This window comes from Ambystoma mexicanum, chromosome 5p, assembly GCF_040938575.1.
Source record: "Ambystoma mexicanum isolate Mex_15411 chromosome 5p, UKY_AmexF1_1, whole genome shotgun sequence".
In the NCBI taxonomy this organism is placed as follows: domain Eukaryota; kingdom Metazoa; phylum Chordata; class Amphibia; order Caudata; family Ambystomatidae; genus Ambystoma; species Ambystoma mexicanum.
The window spans coordinates 1163493207-1163502940 of NC_090930.1; positions in this window are offsets into that span (position 1 = coordinate 1163493207).

Genomic DNA, 9734 nt, shown 5'->3' on the forward strand with positions numbered 1-9734 from the left:
CACACTGCCTGCATATGGATGGTAGTTTACCTCAAAAAAGACAGCAATGTTGCCAATGGTATTTTACCATTGTAGGTATTACAACTGACCCAGAACTTGCGGGTTTGGCCCACAAAAAAACAACCCTGGATGTCGAAAAAATTGTATCAGGCATTAATGTCCCCCTACATAATGTCGCCGGGAAAAGCCATTGGCAACACTATATATGGTGACATTATTTATGGGGACGGGTTGCGGGGATGTCGCCTGCTCCCCTTGTAAAAAAGAAAAATGTAATAATGTCTCCGCAAAAAAAAGGCGACATTTTTGTCTGGAGACATTTTTGCAGAGACATTTTTATATGGAACCGAAAACATGTGAGTAAACACATGAGCGGGCAGGCTGAGAAAAATAGGTCATCACTTAATAAAGTCATAATCTTTTAACATGAAAAGCATGCATTTCATTTCCATTCAATGGGCCTCATTGCAAGTTCGGCGGTAGCCTTGCTGGTAAAACTGGCAGGCTGCCGCCGAACTTGCACTTTTTACCAGCGCCCTTGAATGGGCAATTACCGGGTCATTACGGCCCTGCCGGACCCGGAATTGGCCCATTCCGGGGCACTGGTAAAAAATGCTCCCCATTCCCATATGAGACCCATAGGGTTCAATGTGAATGGGGAGACCGGATGCACCAGCACCATTCAGAATGGTGCGGTGCATCCGACATGCTCTGCTCGTGGTACCGGTCCGCCAGCCAGGTCCGGTAACTATGGTACTGACAAGCGCACCGGTACCATAGTTACCAGACCGGCAAACTTGTAATGCGGACCGTTGGCTTTTCTGAGGTCTGCTTATGTCAATAACAGAGCATTGACATCCTGTGACCTTCTAATTTGTGCATATTTCTCAGCCCAGACGTGCATGGGATTGCTGCCACATCGCCCAAAAAGTGATTTAAGGGCTTTGGAGTCAGGCACACAAATTATTGGTGGGGCAGGGTTGAAAATAAATCTCATTTATGGTTTCTGAAAATAAATCATGCACTGATACACAAGTGTTTACGATGGTATTGATTGTAAACCTATATAATCGTGCTTTCCCCATCAATACACATATTAATTGATGTTTCAATTTGTCAAGAAAGTCACTGATGGTGAAGAAATATTTTCAGAACAATTTTGCCCAAGCTCACAATGTGCTCCAGTGCAGCACCGCCGGATCTGAATATCGAAAGAAGGGTAACACAAAAGTACAATGCAGTGCCCACTTTCGCTAGGTAATGCAAAGAAGACGAAGCGCTTCTCTTTCAAGCTAGTCACAAATCACTGTATTGGGGCAAATCTACGTATCTATGCTATTAAACACTATTACAAATAAGTGAATGAAAGGGAACCGTGCTTGTTTCTAATTCTATGGGAATTGTCCTTACAGTTGTGGATTTGAATCACATTTGTATATTGCAGGCCATGATAGTGTGGGCAAAGCATGATTGACTATCGAACCCTGTGTGGAAGGTTGACATCTATGGGTAATACCTATATTCTCTGGGTAATACCTACATTGTCCATGAAGTCCAATGGGATTACATATAGGGAATTATAGTAATGTTATAACTAGGCACAGCAACTAATATTACCAATTAGATACTTTTATAAATTACATTGATCCTTGATTCAGATAACTAGTTTTTGTCCAGCTGTATGATCACGGATGGGTAGAGGTGTTGCCCACACCTCTTTCTGGAATTGAAGCAAGTTTGTACTGGTCAGCCGACATGTGCTTCGACCCGTCAGGGTCCTTATCAAGGCTAGATTCATATTGATTTTGTTCCACTGACCAGAGGACATCTATACAATGATAGCGCGCTGGCATACAGCAATAGCCCTAACGGGCCAACAGGAAAAATCCGACCCACGATCCAAAAGACAGGGAGCAAAATCAATATAAATCTTGCCTTGATAAGGACCCTGAAGGGTCGAAACACGTGTCAGCTGACCAGTTGTTATCACAAATAAAACCACACTGAAGTCAATTCTTATGTGTAGATATCAATCAATCTAATAATCAGTGCCTGGTAACCGGGTACAAACTTCCTTTAGTTATCGAAGGGGGTTTATTTCGCACATGTTATTCTTTTATTCAGTTGTGATTCAAAGTTGGGCAACAGCAATTTGAAACATTTCTCAATACTGTTAACAAAATACTGTTCATATATTTTGTAGTTTTTACAAATGTTGTCAAAATCATGGCTCTTACAAGGTGTTAAAAGTTAAGAGTTTTAACCATCGATGGTCTTGCATGCATGATAACAAATTAAGCCTTTTCATATGAGATATTTAAAAAGCTGTACAGCATATACAAATAGGGAAATGGGAGAACTGCAATTATAGAAATCTGACCAGCAGGTACATACATCCAGGGCCAACAGAGGCCAATATGATGGTTGAAATTTTTTGTTGTGCAATTCTCAATGAAAGTAAACGTTTTCCACAGTAGGCAGGGTTTACTTGCCTGGACTTCTTCAGCTAAGGCCCTTGAATAGTACCTAGTAATTAATTAGCATGTCATTTAGCTGCAGTTCCTGGATTTGCAGGGCTAGGATGATTGCTTGAAGGCTCTAGTGCAGGTCTGTCTGTCAGAATAATATCATCCAGTCTTTGGCTCTGCTTTGCATTGTAATTTCCTGCTGGCGCAGCCTCATACTAATCAGATGATCCGAAGCAGATTTGAGATTCATTGATTATGGTCCTGGGGGGGCACATCACAAAGAAAATGTTCCTTCCTGTTAACAACTTAATTCCTGTAACGGCATATAAGAAGGGAGGGAAGAGTATTCATAAGTGGCTCAGATCAGCTTTTTCAACTATGCAGAATCTGCAGATTAATCGCTCTCATTCTTTCTTTTAAACATCTAGCCTGCCAGTGTCAAGCTGTTTACTATTTATTTATGTACTGTTTTTTTTATACAGCGTCTATACATCAAATGGTGTTTCAAGGCGCCACAAGATAAAAAAAGGAGGGGGACAGGAGAGAAAACAACAATAATGATCCTACTAGGCTTTCTGTCATTCGGATCGTGCAAGTACTGTAAACAAGAAGTGCAGGGGTGTAGGGGAGTAGGGAGGAGGGAAGTTCTTGTCAGGATGGAAGGGAAAATGCTAGGGTGGGAGCGAAGAGGGGGCAGAGTGGAGGCATTAAAGTGCAAAGGGGGAGGTAGAGGGTAGGAAGAGGGCCCCTGTGTCAAGGCAAGTGCTAAGCAATAACAGGGGATACAGGGAGTGCAGACCACATGATGTGTGCGAGGAAGGGGGTGGATCAGGCATGGCAGGGATAAACAACCTGCCAGGCCAATCAGGGGCTGAGGGCTCAGAAGGGCAAGTGCAGGTTTGGGGGGGTAGGCACCGGAGTGCCAGGGTAGACTGTGGGGAGAGGGAAGGAAGAAGAGAAAAGGAGGGTCTTGAGAAGCTTCCAGAATTTAAGGAAATCTGGCTCAAGCCTGAGAGGGGCAGGGAGGTGTTCCAGAGGGAGGCTCCAGCTGAAATGAGAGATCTACCCATCACTTTTTTCTTGGAAAAGAATCTGATCAGCAGAGAGTTGGAAATAGAAGATCGAAAGGATCTAGCAGCAAGGTATTTAGGGAGAGAGAGTTGGATCTGGCAGTTTCCACACCCCAGGAAGTCTTGTGGATGGTGCAGATTGTCTTGAACTCGATCCTCCCAGCCAGCAGGAGCCAGTGGAGAGATTTTAGGGATGGAGAGAAGCAGTCCCTCGGCTTGAGGGCATGGATAATTCTTACAGTCCTATTCTGGATTAGTTGAATGGGGCGAAGGGAGGATAAATGTAGTATGAGGAATAGGCTGTTGTAGTAGTCCAGCCTAGAGAGGATCAGAGTTCTGGAGACATTGCATTTCTGGTGAAAGGTGAGGAAAGGGAGAATGCAGCTGAAAGTGGCCTTCTTGGCAAGGTCTGTGATGTGAGGAAAGAAGGAGAGAAAGGAGTCAAAGATGACGCCAAGGTTTTTAGCCGCACAAGACAGTGAGGGGACCCATGGAGGTTGGCCAGAGTGTAGGAGGGATGGAGGGTGCAGGGGTCTCAATAAGAATGATCTCAGGCTTACTTGCATTAAGGCAGAGATTGTTAGCATTGCACCATGTCTGAATAGCAGTCAGACAGTCATCAATGAGAGAGGAAGAAGTGGAGGCAAGCTTGAAGGAGAGCTGCATTTCATCTGTATTACATTGGAAGTGAAGAGAGAAAGAGGTGATCAGGTGTGCTAGAGAGTCAAAGTAGATGTTGAAGAGCCACATCGAGAGGATAGAGCCCTGAGGGATGCCGCAGGAGGCAAGTGTGGTGGATGAGAGGAAAGGGCAGAGTTGAATTTAGGAAAGTCAGTCAGAGCGGAAAGAGGTCAACTAGTCAAGTGCCAGAATCATGATGCCAAGGGTATCACAGAGCCGATTTATAAGGGTGGAATGATTGACCATATTAAAGGCAGAGCAAAGATCAAGAAGGATGAGAACAGAGGGAGAGTTGTATTCGAGATTTGAGAGCAATTCATCACGGGTGTTCAGGAGAGCAGTTTCTGTTCCTCTGGCTGCTCTGAAGACAGACTGGTGGTCGTGGAGACAATAAACAGATTCAGTGTGTTGGATCAGTTGGGAGATGACTAACTTCTCCCAGAATTTGCAAAGGAAGGGGTAATGGAGATAGGGTGTTAATTAGCTGGGCACGAAGAGTAAGCAGAAGGCTTTTTAAGGAGAGGGTGCACAAGGGAGTGCTTGAGGGGAGTGGAAGGTGCCAGTGGCAAAGTTGTGCTTTGTCAGAATCCGCCTTGCTGTTGCCCACGAAGTGTAGACAATGAATTCTACCTAACAATATAACCCTGTGTATGGAATGGAAAACCAATAACAAGGGATCTATTATTCGGAAGAATGGACCTGAACACAAACAGCAGACCTCCTAGAGCCGGAAAGGAAAGGCAGATTAGAAACAATCCTTTCTCAAAGAACACAATGATAAACACAGTGTGATAAGAACACCAACCTGCAGATGGGTAACTGATAACAACAATTTGTCTCAATGAAAGGTTGGTAGTGGGCTTTATCATTGGGTCATCACAGTCAGAGAAGGCCTGGAGTACCTGTGAACATGAATACCACAAAACGTAGACCCTGGGGACAAGGTATGACTATGGAATCCTATGGGTGCACGTGGGAACGTTATGTTACTCTTACCGTGTGATGAGATGTAGGTCCTCCTGTGGCTTAGCTGCAGCAAGGAACACTTGCTGTAAACCCAGGAAGCACTGGATAGGGTAAAGGGGCTATGCCCGATGGCACACGTATGCTAAGTGCCCAGGAAGTCTTAGCTGGAATCCCAAAAAACGAGGATGCTCCTTTATCACCCCCACCCAATGTATGCAGGTAGTCTATAGTCCATACAGGGATGAGGGCGAGGAGGAAGGCTTCCGGGCTTACTAATCAGTGTTTCCAGGTGAGGAGCAACGTATTGCTGTGTGAGAAACAGCCAGGATCCAAGTAGAAAGGTAGTCCATGAAACAGTCTGAGTTGGCAGCTGTGCGGGCCCGTAGAATGCAAAGAAGAAACAAAGCAGTCCGTGTAGAGTTCCGAGTTGGCAACGGGCTGGCATGAAGAATCCAAGGGAAAACCAAAGCAGTCCGTGTAGAGTTCCGAGTTGGCAACGGGGCGGGCAGCACAGTTTCAAGATAAGGGGCAAGACTGGAATGCAGGTCGGAAAAGGGAAAGCAAAGTTCGTCAACAAACAGCTGGCGCAAGTACACCAAGGTGATACTTAACAGGCAAGGCTTAGACAAACGGAATCCAAGGAAACAGCCTTGAGATCAAGAAACCAGGTAAACAATAGTTCAAAAACAGAACGCAACACACTTCAGCAAATTCAGAAGCTCCGATCCCGCAGTAAGGAGGTGCTTAAAAGGTTATGAAAATCTAATGACATGAACCATGTGTGTGACATGAAGACATACTAATTTGTACGCGCCAATCTCCAGGGTAACCGCCAATGCTTACCATAGAGCGTGTGTCTTCTTGCCTTTGTATGTATCATGTACCGAGTGCTGCTTTGTGGTGAGAGAGACATGATATGATATGATATGATATGGCATTTGTAACGCACCTATACACAAGTGTTTCAAGGTGCGACGAGGCAGGGACGAGGGAACAAAGGTAAGACAGACAACGATCCTATTAGGCCAGCTGTCATTCAGATCACACAAGTGCATGGGTAGGGGGAAGGGAAAGTGCAAGGGGAAAGGGAGGGGGGAAAAGTGCAGTACAGGGTAGAATAATAGATAAATAATAGGGCCAGCTGGTGGCAAGTGCAAGGTAAGCGCAGACACGTGCTGGTAAGGGGTCTGTAGGGATACAGAGACAGTTCCGCAGTGCAGGGGTTGCCAGGGAGGCAGTGCAAGTGGAGAGTGGCTGGGCCAAGGACCGAGATCGGTGAGAGTGGCCCAGTTGCAGATTCAGTGCAGTTTCAGTTAAGAATTAGCAGGGGAGAGGGGGAGAGAAAGCAGAAGCAAAGAGGAAAGTTTTGAGGTGCTTCCGGAACCGGAGATGGTTCTCCTCAAGTTTCAGGGAGGCAGGAAGGCTGTTCCAGAGGGAGGCCCCTGCCGTGGAGAGAGATCTACCCCCAAATCGTTGCTTGGAGAAGCGGCTGACCCTGAGGGAGTTGAAAGCGGATGAGCGAAGAGCTCGAGAAGGAAGATATTTAGGAAGAGAGAGTTGAAGGTATTTAGGCCCCAGGCCCCAGAAGGCCTTGTGGACAATGCAGAGGGTTTTGAACTTAATCCTTGCAGCCACTGGGAGCCAGTGTAGAGATTTCAGTCCTGGAGAGATACGGTCCCTGGGCTTGAGGCCAAGGACAAGTCTCGCAGTCCTGTTCTGGATAAATTGCAGAGGGCGGAGTGTAGAGGCAGGCAGATTTAGATAGAGGCTGTTACAGTAGTCCAGCTTCGAGAGAACCAGGGCTTGGTAGACAGTGCGCTTCTGGGGGAAGGAGAGGAAAGGAAGAATACCTCTGAGGAGGTGCAGCTGGTAGTGTGACTTCTTAGAGACGTCAGATATGTGAGGAGAGAAGGAGAGTGTGGAGTCGAAGATGACCCCGAGGTCTTTTGCCTTGCAGGTAGGAGCTGGAAGAGGACCAAGAGAGGATGGCCAGAGAGATGCAGGGAAGGAGGGAGTGGGTGTGCCGATGAGTAGAATCTCAGTCTTACTGGCATTAAGGCAGAGGTCATTGGCAGCACACAATTCCTGGATAGCAGACAAGCAGTCAGAGATAAGGGAAGGAGAGGAGGAGGCCGAGGGTAGCCTGAAAATGAGCTGGGTATCATCCGCATAGCACTGAGAGTTGGGGCAGAGAGTGGCGATGCGGTGGGCAAGGGGTGCCAGATACTGGTTGAACAGCCAGGGAGAGAGGTTAGATCCCTGGGGGACACCACAGGTAGAGAAAAAGATGTCAGAGAGGAAGGACCCCAGTTGGACTTGGGAGGGTCGATTGGAAAGGAAAGCGGTCAGCCACGCCAGAGCCTGACCAGTGATACCCAGGTTATCACGGAGACGGTTGAGCAGGATGACATGGTTGACAGTATCAAAGGCAGAAGAGAGATAGAGCAAAATGAGAACACACAGAGTGTTGGAGTCAAGGTTCGAGAGCAGGTCCTCACAGATGTTCAGGAGAGCAGTTTCCGTGCTTCTGCAGCTCTGAAGCCAGACTGATGGTCATGACGACTACCAACAGATTCAGCATGGAGATTAAGGTGGGAGATGGCCAGTTTCTCCAGGAGCTTGCCCAGGAAGGGAGTGATGGAGATTGGGCGATAGTTAGCCGGGCAGGAGGGGTCGGAAGAGGGTTTCTTAAGAAGAGGGTGCACAAGGGATTGCTTAAGGGGGGATGGGAAGACTCCAGAGGCAGAGAAGTGGTTGCAAAAATCATCCAGGGCAGGAGCCAGGGAGTCAATGTGGTCCTTGACAGTTTTGGAGGAACAGGGGTGAACATGTTTTGACGAGACTTTCATAGATCGGACTTGTCTGGAAAGCTCGTCGGCAGAGAAAAGGGGAAAGGCAGAGGAGTGAGGAGGGGTGGCTGCAGAAGGGCCAGAGGAAGAGCAGGGAATAGAGGGAGGGAGGTGATAGGAAGAGAGTGGGGACAGGATGTCCTGGGTTTTAGAGATGAAGTGAGAGGCCAGTGCCATGCAGAGGGCCTGGGAGGGGACAGGAGAGGTAGAGACTGCAGCAGGGTTGGCCAGCTCCTTGCAGATTTTAAAGAGTTCGGCCGAATTGTTAGATGCCGCAGAGATGCAGGCTTGGATAAGGGCTCTCTTCTTGGTGAGAACGGAGAGCCGGTAGTGCCTTTGGAGCAGGCAGCAGGCCAGTTTGTCAGAGGATGAACATGAAGCACGCCATTTCCTCTCTGCTACCCTGCACTTGCGTTTTAGGGTGAAGAGATCCAAGTCATACCAGGAGTTACATTTGGCTTTGGGCTTCAGGCAGATTCTCATGACAGGGGTAAGGATATCAAGAGTATCAGATATAGCAGCGTGGAGAGGGCTGTGTCTAGGTGGGAGTCAGCCGAAGGGGGAGGGGAGTGAGAAGGTGGCAGCAAAAGCCTCAACCGACACGCGCTTCATGGGTCAGATGACCGAGAAGGAGGGTGGCAGTGATGAGGGTGGCTTTGCCTGAGGGGTAGGGAAGGTGAGGTGAGAGGATAGGAGAAAGGGATCACTCCAGGAGAGAGGAGGGGAGAGAGGGACGGAGAGGGGAATGTCAGAAGAGATCAGAGCATCGAGGGTGTGCCCTGGAGAATGAGTCGGCCCAGACGGGAGAATAGAGAGTGAGAGAGAGTCACAGAGGTCGCGAAAGAGTCCAGAGGGGGGCCAGGAGGCATCCAGGTGGATTTTGAAGTCTCCAAGAAAGAGGAGTTGAGCGGTTGAGGACAGGAGTGAGGAGGAGAGGTCCGCCCACTCGGAGAGGAAGGAGGAAATTTGACCAGGTGGCCGATAGATTGTAGCCACGTTAAGGGAATGGCTAGGAGAGAGCAAGAGAGTCGGCAGACAAGGCATTCAAAAGTGGAGTAGGTCTGCGTAGGAGTGACAGTGGCAGGAATCCACTCAGGGAAGATAAGGGCCACACCCCCCCCAGCACGGTTGGGCCTGGGCATGGAGAGGATCTTGTAACCGTCAGGTAGGAGTGTGTCAAAGCTGGTGACAGAGCTGGCCATGAACCATGTCTCAGTGAGACTGAGAATGTCAAGGTCCAGTTCCTCAAGAAGGCGACAGATATCAGAGGAATGTTTGATGGCAGAGGGAGAGTTAAGAGTGGCAATGTGGAGAAGGTTGCCAACCTTGAAGGACCTCCGGGGAGGAGAACAGACCAGAGGTACGCCCTGTGGAGGTGAAGAAGGAGCACGAGAGGGGGAAGGGAGGGAGGGTGGAGGCAAGGTAGCCAAGGACGGAGGAGTGGGGGACAGCAGGAGAGGAAGTTGATGAGGCATGGGAAGCGTCTATCAAAGAAGTGAAGGTTGGCCTGAGGGCTTTGGACCAAGACGGTCCCATTAGTGTAGATATTAATGATGGCCTTAGAGGAGTGGAAGGGGTGCCAAGAGGACATCCCAACGGGTGCCACCATTAATGGAAGAAGAGGAGAACGGAGAGAGCACAGAGACCATATTAAGGGTCCATAGGTCAGGCGAAGGCACGAAAAAGAGGATGTCAGTGAG